At 47.5% G+C, this 13553-nt stretch overlaps 1 protein-coding gene across 3 annotated transcripts in view; it reads left to right on the forward strand.

The window, feature by feature from the left end:
• The window catches only part of grip2b (glutamate receptor interacting protein 2b), a 538749-nt gene that overhangs the window by 376921 nt on the left and 148275 nt on the right, over nucleotides 1–13553 (forward strand). The gene's annotated exons all lie outside the window — the stretch shown is intronic.

Consider the following 13553-nt stretch of genomic DNA (forward strand, 5'->3'; position numbering starts at 1 on the left):
CATCGAGTTGATGGTTCTCAAGGCTCAGTTAACGTCTTGTCTCAGTGTGCATCCCAGAGAACAGGCGGTAGAGCACAGACTTCTGTCCCATGTTGCTGCTCGGGACAAACCTTGACGCAAAAAGCCCTCTGCATCTTCCTTCAGATTTCCTTTGCAAAGGCACATTCCAGAAGGAGATGGGTGACAGTCTCATCCCTCCCGCAGCTGCTTCGAGGGCAGCGTGCAGTGGCACAGAGAGTCTGGGTGCACATGAAGGATCTCACAGGTAGTGCCTGCCTCACCACCAGCCAAGAAAAATTTTGGTGACGTTGACAAGTTCTGGCGATGATGCGTTCTGCCAAATGACTTTCACAGTCTGCTCAGGGAACCAGCCGATAGGATCTACCCTGTCCTTTTCCCGCAGGGTCTCAAGGACACTACGTGCTGACCACGTCTTGATGGACTTGTTGTCAAAGGTGTTTTTTTTTGCAAATTTCTCCATGAAGGAGAGGTCACACAGAACGGCCTAACCAGTTGGAGCATTCTGTGGCAACAAGGCCAATCCCATCCTTTGCAAATTGGTAACAGGTGCGTAGGCTGGTTGTGTTATTCCTTTCTCCAAGATGGGGCCTGAACTCTGAGCTACCCAACTCCAAAGCAAGGTCCCTGTGCCACAGTTTACAGCATCTGTACATGGTACACCTGATGCTTACATTCCAGCCTGGTTATGTGTGCAGTTCTGAGTATATCTGGTTGTACAGTGTAATGTTAGTGCATGTATATCAGTTTTTGTTGACTCTGTCTATGTCTGACTTTCAGTTCATTGAATGCAAAACAAACTAGGATGGCTTGAGAGCTGATTCTGAGCTCAGAGCTACATCCCCCATTAACTTGGATGTTTGCAAGATCACAGGATCTGTTTCTACCAATGGGCACACTTGCTATGTGGTATTGGGCAATAATTTCCTTGCTCCTCACCCTTAAGGGCAGACCAGTTAGTTTTATGCTGTAGAAAATAGCATACTTACCATCATTGCTATATTACTGGCATTCTCAAATATAAACAGAAAATTCTGCGCTTACGATTTAGCTCTGGCAGCATCTAATGAGAAGGGAACAGATAAATATCACCATGTGAAACATTAGCTGTGTGCGTGTGTGTGTGCGCGCGCGCGCTTCTGTCTCTGCAAATGCTGCCAGATTTGCAGAATATGTTCCACCTTATTCCGTTTCAATGAGCACCCTCACAATACAGGCCTTTCAGCTAGTGCCACCCGTGCCTGGTCCTCAGAAACTAGAGACATTTGCTGAATATTGGCATTCAAATCCTGTGTTGTGCAACTCAAAGAACGAAGGACGCTCATTACTTTATCTATTTTCACAACCTTAGGGATTACTAAAGTGTTCTTTAACCTAGAAAATCCTTTTTGAAGTGGAGAGACTTTATTCATGGTCAATAATACAGGAGCCAATTTATGTATAGCAGTGTCCCTCACAAATGTGCAAAGTGCAGACCTGTTTAGCGATGCTCGTTCAGGGATTACTATTGATGAGGAAACGCTGAAAGAGAGTCGTATCAGACTCAAAGCATCAACTCTATTTCTGTCGCCACATATCCTGGCAGATCTGCCAAGTATCTCCAGCACTTTCTGTTTTTATTTCTGACCTCCAGTATCCACTGTATTTTACTTTTATTATACCAGGGAGAACTCCTACTTTTAAACTTTGCTGTGAGATAGTTTGCATCCAGCGTTTAGGGTAAATCCCTGCTTTACCACCTCATATGGAAGGTGGCACTTCTGCTGGTGCAGCATTCCCTCAGGAACACGTTTGCATGTCAGCCTGGATTATGTGCTTATTTTTCTGGAATGAGACTGCATCTACAATCCTCTGAAACGAGAGTTCAATCACTGACACAAACACAATAACGGTATTAACTGCAATATAGGAAATTAGAATATGATAAAGCAGCAGGATGGTGTATATGACTTGTTTTTCAGAATTGCAGAATTGTTGCGGGAAGAGGCCATTCGCCCCATCGGGTCATGTTGGTTGTGGAACCTAGTGTCAATCTCCTGCCTTTCCCCAATGCCCCCCGCACGTCATGTCATGTGGAATGCCTCCGGTGAACCTGCCTCCACCACATTTCCAGACAGTGCACTCCATACCGCTGCGTGAAAGAGTTGTTTTTCTCACCTCGCCCTTGATTTTTGTTAGCACATCACTTTAAAATTTCCGGGCTCCACCGTATTTTGTAAGAGTCCAGGTAGTCCCCAGGTTGTGAACAGGTTCGATTCTGGAGTCTGTTTGCAAGTCGGACCATAATGCAGGACAGTGTAAAGGAGCCGTTTGCAAACACTGGAAATGTTCAAATGTTGGTTCTTTAAAATTAAAGCCATGTATGTGATCATTTTCATCAATCAAGGACCCTTCCATATACTGGACATAGTTACAGTGATGAACTTCTTAGTTGCTTCATCCAATTAAGGGATTGCCTTGTTATTTTGAACAACAGTGTGTTCCTTTGTAGCATATTTACAGATTGACATATATCACCAGTGACGCAGTCTCAGTGAAAGAATGAGTAGCAGTGGATCTCATGTGGTGGCTACGAGGCTGTGGTGTGGGTATGTTGAGTGGTTTCCTATTGGACAGGCAACCATGCTTCTAATTGCTTTGATGTCAACTTTCTATCTGTGCATGATGGCCAAGATGCCCCCTTGGCAGAGGGCTGGTGGAGTCAGCGGTAAATGCTGATCTGATTGTTTCAGCCATTGCGAGATTGATGTGCTGTGTGTGTGCTGGAGAAGCTGGATATAAAAAGTGATTTCAGGGAGTTAGGATGGAAGTTGCAAAGCAGGACAAACAGAGTAGTGTTCTCTAGTTTGCTACTGGTGCCACGAAATAGTGAGGCAAGGAACAGGGAGCGGGCGCAGCTGGTGTAGGAGGGAGGGCTTCAGATATGTAGATAATTGGGATGCCTTCTGGGGAAGGTGGGACCTGTACAAGAAGGACAGGTTGCATCTGAACTGGAAGGGGACCAATGTCCTGGGTGGAAGGTTTGCTCGAGTAGTTCGAGAGGGTTTAAACTAGTATGGCAGGGGGGTGGGAACCTGAGCTGTATACCGGAGGTGAGAGTTGATGCAGGTGAGGCAGTAGCAAGAGGTAGACCAGCTAGTGGGAAGGATATTCCTGGGAAGGAACCAAGGGATCGGTTAAAGTGTGTTTGCTTTAACGCAAGGAGTATCAGGAATAAAAGTGATGAACTTAGAGCATGGATCAGTACCTGGTGCTATGATGTTGTGGCCATAACAGAGACATGGGTTTCTCAGGGGCAGGAATGGTTGCTGGATGTTCCAGGGTTTAGAGCATTTAAAAAGAATAGGGAGGGGGGAAAGAGGAGGGGGTGTAGCACTACTAATCAGAGAGGGTATCACAGCTACAGAAGCTTCCATTGTCGAGGAAGATCTGCCTACCGAGTCAGTGTGGGTGGAAATTAGGAACAGCAAGGGAGCAGTCACCTCGTTAGGGGTTTACTACAGGCCCCCCAATAGCAGCAGGGAGATTGAAGAAAGCATAGGTCGGCAGATTTGGAAAAGTGTGGACGTAGTAGGGTTGTTGTAATGGGTGGCTTTAACTTTCCTAATATTGATTGGAACCTCCTTCGAGCAGAAGTTTTGAATGGAGGTGTTTTTGTAAGGTGTGTTCAGGAGGGTTTCCTAACGCAGTACGTTGACAGGCCGACGAGGGGAGAGGCCATTCTAGACTTGGTGCTCGGAAATGAGCTGGGGCAGTTATCAGATCTTGTGGTGGGAGAGCATTTTGGTGATAGTGACCATAACTGCCTCACATTCTACATAGCTATGGAGAAGGAGAGGATTAGGCAAAATGGGACGATATTTAATTGGGGAAGAGGAAAATATGATGCGATTAGACATGAGTTAGGAAGCATGGACTGGGAGCAATTGTTCCATGGTAAAGGCACTATAGACATGTGGAGACTGTTTAAGAAACAGTTGTTGCGAGTGATGAATAAATATGTCCCTCTGAGACAGGCAAGAAGGGGTAAGATAAAGGAACCTTGGATGACGAGAGTGGTGGAGCTTCTCGTCAAAAGGAAGAGGGTAGCTTACATAAGTTGGAGGAAGCTAGGGTCAAGCTCAGCTCTAGAGGATTACAGGCAAGTGAGGAAGGTGCTCAAAAATGGTCTGAGGAGAGCCAGGAGGGGGCACGAGAAAGGCTTGGCAGAACGGATTAGGGAGAACTCAGGCATTTTACACTTATGTGAGGAATAAGAGAATGGTCAAAGAAAGAGTAGGGCCGATCAGGGATAGCATAGGGAACTTGTGTGTGGAGTCTGAAGAGGTAGGGGAAGCCCTAAATGAGTTTTTTGCTTCTGTCTTTACGAAAGAAACGAACTTTGTAGTGAATGAAGCCTTTGAAGAGCAGGTGTGCATGCTGGAATGGATAGAGATAGAGGAAGCTGATGTGCTGAAAATTTTGTCAAACATTAAGATTGACAAGTTGCCAGGCCCAGACCAGATTTGTCCTCGGCTGCTTTGGGAAATGAGAAATGCAATTGCTTCGCCACTTGCGAAGATCTTTGCATCCTTGCTCTCCACTGGAGTCGTACCTGAGGACTGGAGAGAGGCAAATGTAATTCCTCTCTTCAAGAAAGGAAATAGGGAAATCCCCGGCAATTACAGACCAGTAAGTCTCACATCTGTCGTCTGCAAGGTGTTAGAAAGGATTCTGAGGGATAGGATTTATGACCATCTGGAAGAGCATGGCGTGATTAAATGCAGTCAACATGGCTTTGTGAGGGGCAGGTCATGCCTCACAAACCTTATCGAGTTCTTTGAGGATGTGACTAGAAAAGTTGATGAGGGTCGAGCTGTGGATGTGGTGTGTATGGACTTCAGCAAGGCATTTGATAAGGTCCCCCATGGTAGGTTTATTCAGAAGGTCAGGAGGAATGGGATACAGGGGAACTTAGCTGCTTGGATACAGAATTGGCTGGCCAACAGAAGACAGCGAGTGGTAGTAGAAGGAAAATACTCTGCCTGTAAGTCAGTGGTGAGTGGTGTTCCACAGGGCTCTGTCCTTGTGCCTCTACTGTTTGTAATTTTTATTAATGACTTGGATGAGGGGATTGAAGGATGGGTCAGCAAGTTTGCAGATGACACGAAGGTTGGAGGTGTCGTTGACAGTATAGAGGGCTGTTGTAGGCTGCAGCGGGACATTGACAGGATGCAGAGATGGGCTGAGAGGTGGCAGATGGAGTTCAACCTGGATAAATGTGAGGTGATGCATTTTTGAAGGTCGAATTTGAAAGCTGAGTACAGGATTAAGGATAGGATTCTTGGCAGCGTGGAGGAACAGAGAGATCTTGGTGTGCAGATACATAGATCCCTTAAAATGGCCACCCAAGTGGACAGGGTTGTTAAGAAAGCATATGGTGTTGTGGCTTTCATTAACAGGGGGATTGAGTTTAAGAGTCGTGAGATCTTGTTGCAGCTCTATAAAACTTTGGTTAGACCGCACTTGGAATACTACGTCCAGTTCTGGTCACCCTATTATAGGAAAGATGTGGATGCTTTGGAGAGGGTTCAGAGGAGGTTTACCAGGATGCTGCCTGGACTGGAGGGCTTATCTTATGAAGATAGGTTGACTGAGCTCAGACTTTTTTCATTGAAGAAAAGGAGGAGGAGAGGGGACCTAACTGAGGTATACAAGATAATGAGAGGCATAGATAGAGTTGATAGCCAGAGACTATTTCCCAGGGCAGAAATGGCTAACACGAGGGGCCATAGTTTTAAGCTGGTTGGAGGAAAGTATAGAGGGGATGTCAGAGGCGGGTTCTTTACACAGAGAGTTGTGAGAGCATGGAGTGCGTTGCCAGCAGCAGTTGTGGAAGCAAGGTCATTGGGGACCTTTAAGAGACTGCTGGACATGCATATGGTCACAGAAATTTGCGTACATGAGGATCAATGGTCGGCACAATATCGTGGGCTGAAGGGCCTGTTCTGTGCTGTACTGTTCTATGTTCTATGTTCTAACCTGAGCAGCCACACACTGCCAGCCTACACTCCTGCAAGGCACAGAGGTGTCCCTATCCCTAGGCAGCTCCTTCATGTCTCCTCACTTGAAGGAATCCCCTCCCATGGCACGAGGGCCCAGTGGTTAGCACTGCTGCTTCTCAGCTTCACGGACCTGGGTTTGATTCCAGTCTTGGGTGACTGTCTGTGTGGAGTTGGCACATTCTGCCCATGTGGGTTTCCTCCCACAGTCCAAAGGTCTGCAGGTTAGGTGGATTGACCGTTCTGAATTGCCTTGTAGAGTCCAGTGATGTGCAGGCTAATAGGATTGGCCATGTGAAATGCAGGGTAACAGGTGGTGGGGTGGGTCTCAGTGGGACGCTCTTTTTGGAGGGTTTCGCTTGGACTCAGTGGCCTGCTTCACACTGTAGGGGGTCTATGATTCCAAAAAAGCCAGTTTGACAATTTAGTGTGGTGCTGAGGAAGGGTGCACCATTCAAGGTACTGTCGTTTGGGCAAGGTATTCAGTCAGGGAGCCAGGATGATTGGTTGCCTCCCTATAATCCAATGTGAATCATTTTGGTTCATTTCTGACTCATTCCTTCTCCCCCAAGTGGGTGCTATTGTAGGTGTTAAGCAGGAGAGCACAGTGAGTCAGTATTGTTCTGCCTTTCCAAATACTGACCCCTTTTCCCCAGATTACATCCCAGTGTGTGGAAGTGAGAGGGTAGTGGAGCAGGATGCACTGTGACCATCCCGTCGGGACTGTTTCTAACTTCAGATTGAAATGATGATTACAATACAGCAATAACAACAAGGTGTATTTTGATGTGACCACTTCCTTTAGGTGTGAGGTGACTGGATTTGAATTAATGAACAGCCAAGCTCGCTGCACAATCAAAATATCTCCTCAGCGCTTTCTGTGATTTGGTGCAATGTGTTAATGTGCTGAATGTGGCAATCTTTAACACATCACCCAGAGTCTTGCGTAGCACTCCAGGTGACTCATTCACCCTGCTGGCAAGGCGTTGACCGCCTGGGATTGTTGAATCAATACAAATTAATTCTGTAAATGGAGTTCAAATTCTCAGTATGAATCAGTTTTCAAAATTACTCTTTAAGATAATTTAATGGACTGTTGCGGTGAAGGAGATTAAAAGGGGATCGATTTCGTTCCTGAGCTGTGGCACCGCTTAGAATCCCTACCATGCGGAAAGAGGCCGTTCGGCCCATCAAGTCTGCACCGACCCTCTGAAGACCCTGCCACCCAGACCCAGACCTCTACGCTGTCCCCGTAACCCTGCATTTCCCATGGCTAATCCACCTGGCCTGCATATCCCTGGACACCACTATGTGGCCGATTCACCTAGCCTGCACATCTTTGGACTGTGGGAGGAAACTGGAGCACCTGGTGGAAACCCACGCAGACACGTGCAGACTCCACACAAGATGGTGGAGTTGAACCCAGCCAACGACCGAGCCGCTAGCAGGGTCAGCGTTTATTGCCCATACTCAGTTGTTCTGTGGTGGCGTTAGTGGTGGCTTGTTAACTCATCACATGGGGCAGTTAAGAACCATCGGTTCCAGGCCTGAGCGTGTTCCAGAGCCCGGAGGTGGCACCTGAGGCAAGAGTGGCAGCAGGAGGAGATCGGAGGCACTAGCGTCAACAGCAGCATGCACTCAGCTCCTCCCGAGATTCCAGGCTGGGGTGCCTGCATGGAGATAAGTCTTCAATACGTCTTTGATGCCTGGACATTTCTCATTCCTTTTGGTTTTGTTTCTTCTTATTTCTGCTTTTTTTTAAAAATTCCAGTCAAGTATGTAACCAAGATGGCACCAGTTACCTCGGTGGAAGTGAGATGGTGCCAAAGAGTGGCCACTTTCACTCCAGTGGTAGCATGGCGTAGAGGACTCATGCCTGGACACCAGGCCCACAGCCCATGTCAGAGCACCTAACAAGAAGGCCTGTGAGGTTGGACACGTCCTAAACTCTTCGCTTTACCGCCTTTACATTCGATGTTTTGGCTTATTTTTCTGTGTTTTAAGGTGGCGCCGGAGAGTGGCGACCCTGTGCGACACTTTTCACTGTATTTTCTGACAAGAAACACGTGACAATAGCTAAATCAAATCAAATAAGTTGACATGACCCTGAAGCCGCACACAGGGCAGACTGGCCAGTTTCCTCACTTATTGGTGAGCTGTTTGAGTTCTTATCTCAATCCAACAGGCTCCTGCTGACTACTGCCAGCTCTTTATTTCCAGATTTGTTTAAAAAAAACTAAATTCAAACTGTAATTGTTGGGGTTTTGAACTTTCAGCCTCTGAAGTATTAGTCCAACCTCTGAGTTACTAGCGCACTCGTATGAAACCCACTGCTGATTCACAATTTTGTATTGACTTAGTGACAGGAAGTCGATGTGATTGGGTGTTTGAATCAACATTACATCCCTCAGACTCCTCTCCACAAGCACTGAAGCTCAGTCCCTTCACTGTAGGGGAACCTGTATCCAACTGGAGCTTCAGAGAATAACCTCACAAGCTGGTGCCCGAGGAGATGAGCACACATTGGTTTGCAAACTTGTCCTCAAAACGAGCCAGCAATCGCCTTGAAGGTTGATTGGAATCAGTCAGCTTAGGAATAGTAGCACACAGGGGAGCACGGTGGCTCAGTGGTTAGCACTGCTGCCTCACGGCGCCATGGATCTGGGTTCACTTCCACCTTCGGGCAACTGACCGTGTGGAGTTTGCATGTTCTGTCCATGTCTGCACGGGTTTTCTCCGGGTGCTCCAGTTTCCTCCCACAAAGATGTGCAGGCTAGGTGGATTGGTGATGCTAAATTGCCCGAAGTGTTCAGTGGTGTGTAGATTAGGTGGGTTACAGTGGGATGGGTGTGGATGGAATGCTCTGAGGGTCAGTGTGGACTTGTTGGGCCGAAGGGCCTGTTTCCATACTGTAGGAATTCTATCAATCCTACCTCTGGTGAACGTGGCACTTGAGCCCAGGCCTCCCGGCTCAGAAAGAGGTACACAGCTACTGCCCCCCAATAGCCCCCAAGAGAAACAGTGCACGTGATCATTTACAAATAGACTGGGAGGGATGTGGGGAGGGTGTCTCATTTAGGACTCTGGGACCTCATCTTCTAGTTGTTTATTTTTAGCTGTGTGATGTGCATGTTATTACCAATATAACAACTATTGCTACTGTACTTCAGGAAAAAACTATAGTGCACTGTGAAACATTCAGTGTCAGTGGCAAGGGCTAAATAATTGCGAATCTTTTTTCCCTTCCATCTAAAGAGAGTTAAAGAATTCTTGGATGTCATCATTTTGTTTTCTTTTTGATGAAAGTGGGTTATGCCAGCGTTTGTTTCCCAACTCCAAGTCATGTAGGGATTGATTCAGTATTTCGCTGAAGGAAAATGCCAAGTGATTTATCCGATCAGGAATATGTTTAAGTCACTGTCAGTATAACAACTTGTAGAGGTGGGGAAGTGTAGGAGAGGCTGTGCCTCTGTTACATTTGCCTTGGGTTTGAGGGTTGATCCTGAATGAATGGAAACTCCTGAATCTCAGTCGCTGTTCCTTACAGTTTACGCTGTAAAGACTTGACCAAATGCTTAGCCTGAAGCAGCGGGCTCTTGGACAACTCCCTGTTTGTACAAACACTGGATTAACCAAATCAGTGTGTGTGATCCCAGTGCAAAAACTGGCCACTACAGTCCATTTGCACATGCTCAGTTGCACTGTGACATCATTTGCACGTACAACTTCATTGCCTGTTGACAGAAGTTGGATACACATGACGTGATAACTCCCTCTTCCCTGTCACTCGACAACAATACTCGCATGTCTGCCGGAAGGAGTCAGGGACAAAAATATTTTGTAACTTTTTTTTCAAACTCACCCCATGACTAACCAACTGGTGGTGCCACTGTGTTTTACATGTAACTCTCAGTCAATAACCATCGTTCACTTTCAAAGAAGTTTACAAGTGTTGAATTCAGAATGTGCATTTTGGTACCTCGCTTCTCTCAGTGGGAGATGCTACCGTGTTAACTTACACCTTACAGCAATAGCTGTATGCTAATTAAATTGCGACTCGCAGCCTCAAACTCAAATTCTACTGCAGACTTAGTCATGGTATCCGTTACCAGTGGGCAGGGTAGAGAGTGTCAGGAAAATGCTTTAAGGCTGTACTTGAAAGCTCCCTATAAAAATCTGATATTGTAACTTGGGAGATGACACCAAAATTTGTGATATAGTCAACAGCGAAGATTATCTTCGAGTGTAACAGGACCTTGATCAGTTGGGCTGATGGGCTGAGAAGTGGCAGGTGGAGTTTAGCTTAGATAAGTGTAAGGGGTTGCATCTGATAAGGCAAACCAGGACAGGACTTAGACACTCAATGATAGGATCCTAGGCAGTGTTGCCAAACAAAGAGATCTTGGAAAGCAGGTTCATAATTCCTTGAATTGCAGGTAGATGGGATAGTGACGAAGGTGAGATAACAAGGTGTAGAGCTGGATGAACACAGCAGGACAAGCAGCATCAGAGGAGCAAGAAAGCTGAGGTTTCGGGTCTGGACACTTCTTCAGAAATGGGGAGGGAAAGGTGGGTTCTGAAATAAATAGGGAGGTAGTGGAGGCAGACGGAAGGTGGATAAAGGAGCAGATAGGTGGAGACGAGACAGACTGGTCAAAGAGGTGGGGATGGAGCCAGTAAAGGTGAGTGTAGGTGGGGAGTTAGGGTGGGGATAGGTCAATCCAGGGAGCACAGACACGTCAAGGAGGTAGGGATGATGCTAGTAGGTAGAAGATGGGGGTGGGGCTTGAGGTGGGAGGAGGGGATAAGTGGGAGAAAGACAGGTTCAAGAGGCGGGGATACGCTGGGCTGGTTTTGGGATGTGGTTGGGGGAGGGGAGATTATGAAGCTTGTGAAGTCCACATTGATACCATTGGGCTGCAGGGTTCCCAAGCGGAATATGAGTTGCTGTTCCTGCAACTTTCGGGTGGCATCATTGTGGCACTGCAGGAGGCCCAGGATCGACATGTCATCCGAGGAGTGGGAGGGGGAGTTGAAATGGTTCGCACCTGGGAGGTGCTGTCATTTGTCATGAACCGAGCATAGGTGTACCACAAAGCGATCTCCAAGCCTCCGCTCGGTTTCCCTGATGTAGAGGAGGCCACATTGTGAACAGTGGATACAGTATACCATATCAGTAGATGTGCAGGTGAACATCTGTTTAATGTGGAAGGTTTACTTGGAGCTGGGGTGGGGGTGAGGGGGGAGGTGTAGGAGCAGGTGTAGCGCTTAACTGAAGGGAAAAGTGCTGGGGTGGTGGTGCTAGTGGGGAGTGTGCAGCGGATAAGGGAGTCACGGAGAGAGCAGTCCCTCTGGAAGGCAAATGTCATTGGTAGTGGGGTCGGATTGTAGATGGCGGAAGCGACGGAGGATGGTGCGTTGAATCCGTTTATTGGTGGGGTGGTACCTGAGGACTAGGGGGATTCTGTCTGTTGTTATTGTGGGGAGGGGCTGTGAGGAATGAGGTGCGGGAAATGCAAGCAATGCGGTCGAGGGCGTTTTTGACCAATGTGGAGGGGAAGTTGTGGTCCTTGAAAAATGAGGACATCTGGGATGTCCAGGGGTGGAATGCCTCATCTTGGGACCAGATGCAGTGGAGGTTTCGGAATTGGGAGTAGGAGATGGTGTTGTTGCCCGAAGGTGGGTGAGAGGACGCGCATTCTGGCGCGGGAAGGTGGGTGAGAGGAGGCACATTCTAGTGCAGGAAGGTGTTTGGTATACTTGCCTTAATTGATCAATGCATTGAGTGTGGGAGTTGGGAGGTCATGTCACAGCTGTACAGAACAGTGGTTGGGCCACTTTTGGAAAACTGCGTTCCGTTCTGGTCTCCCTGCTATAGGAAGGATGTTGTTAAACTTGAAAGGGTTTAGAGAAGATTTACAAGGACATTGCCAGGGTTGGAGGGTTTGAGTTACAGGGAGAGGCTGAATAGGCTGGGGCTATTTTCCCTGGAGCATCAGAGGCTGAGGGGTGGCCTTGCAAAGGTTTGTAAAATCTTGAGGGACATGGATAGGGTGAATAGACAAGGTCATTTCCCCAGGGTAGGGAAGTCCAAAACCCTGATGAAGGGTCTAGGCCCGAAACGTCAGCTTTTGTGCTCCTGACATGCTGCTCGGCCTGCTGTGTTCATCCAGCCTCACATTTTATTAACGTTGGAAGGAGGGTGTGAAAGCCCGAGCATCCCACCTACAGCGGGGGGTGTGGATCCTGCATTGGATTGTTGACACCCCTCAGAATCCATGACACTGTTTTGGGAGAATGCCGTCCTTGATCCCAGGGGAGAGCCTGAGAACAGACTCGCCAAATGCGACATCCCACCGGCAGTGGCACTGTCCACAAATGCGGCCCCGTCCAAAATACTGTTTTGGCCTCATGTTATAAATGGGCCTCATGCCACTACTCTCGTGGGAATGCCCCCAGACAACTGGAATTAGGAATTCAGCTCATTTGTGTTACAGGCTGTTCACCTTGACCTGGGAAATAGGCTGGTTTGTAGGGAGGATGAAGCAGTCTGTGTCCATATATGTTGCAAGACCTGGACCTGGCAAGTGACACTTAAGATAAGTGCTGCACAAGTGCCCGGAAATCATTCCAACAAGAGGCACCCTGACCATCTCCCATTCATATGCAATGGTGTTCCCATCACTGAGACCCCACAATCAACCTCCCGGGGGCTACCATTGGCGTGAAACTGAACTGGCCAAGCCACAATAATACTGCAGCTACAAAGACAAGTCAGGGGCTTGGGACACACCAGACGCCCACGTCCCATGAATGAATAAAAAGATGCCTACTGTTGTAATGCTGCAACTGGTTTGCATTTGTCAAACTCCAACAAACAGCCGTGTCCTCAATGGCAGCAGAATCTGTTCCTATCTTGTTGGTCGAATGATAAATGATGGCCACGAAGCTGGAGAGAAGTGTCCTGCTGTTCTTCTAAATGTTGCCACAGGATCTTCGATACCTACCGGATCAGGTGGATGAGTCTTTGGTTTCGTCCAAAATGGTACTTCTGACCGCTCAGTACTCCTTTGGTTCTACACAGCTCTGTGCTCAGGAACTGGGGTGTGTTCAAACCCAGGACCTTGTGACTCAGAGACGAGTGTCCCATGTTCAATATGGTTAATAGGGCTTTCTTCCAGAGACGGCAGGTAATCTGTCACCGGGCAGAAAGTGAAAACAGTTTGAGTGCCGTGAGCTGTGGCCATCGCCTGTAATCATTGGCTGAGCACAGTTCTTGGAGCAGAATTCGTCACAATCTGCTCTGGGAAAGAAAATTAATTTTATAAAACTGTGTGCTTTGCAACCTACTTTGTTGCATGTCGTAGTCGACTTTTAATTCAACAGGAGGTCTCTCAAAAAGAAAAGGCTGGCATTTATACATACCAGACCAAATACTGAAATGTGCCTTAACTGTTGGCACCACTTTGAGGTGAAAGGGGTGGGGTAGATAGG

The sequence above is a fragment of the Stegostoma tigrinum genome, chromosome 11, assembly GCF_030684315.1.
Source record: "Stegostoma tigrinum isolate sSteTig4 chromosome 11, sSteTig4.hap1, whole genome shotgun sequence".
Lineage (NCBI taxonomy): Eukaryota > Metazoa > Chordata > Chondrichthyes > Orectolobiformes > Stegostomatidae > Stegostoma > Stegostoma tigrinum.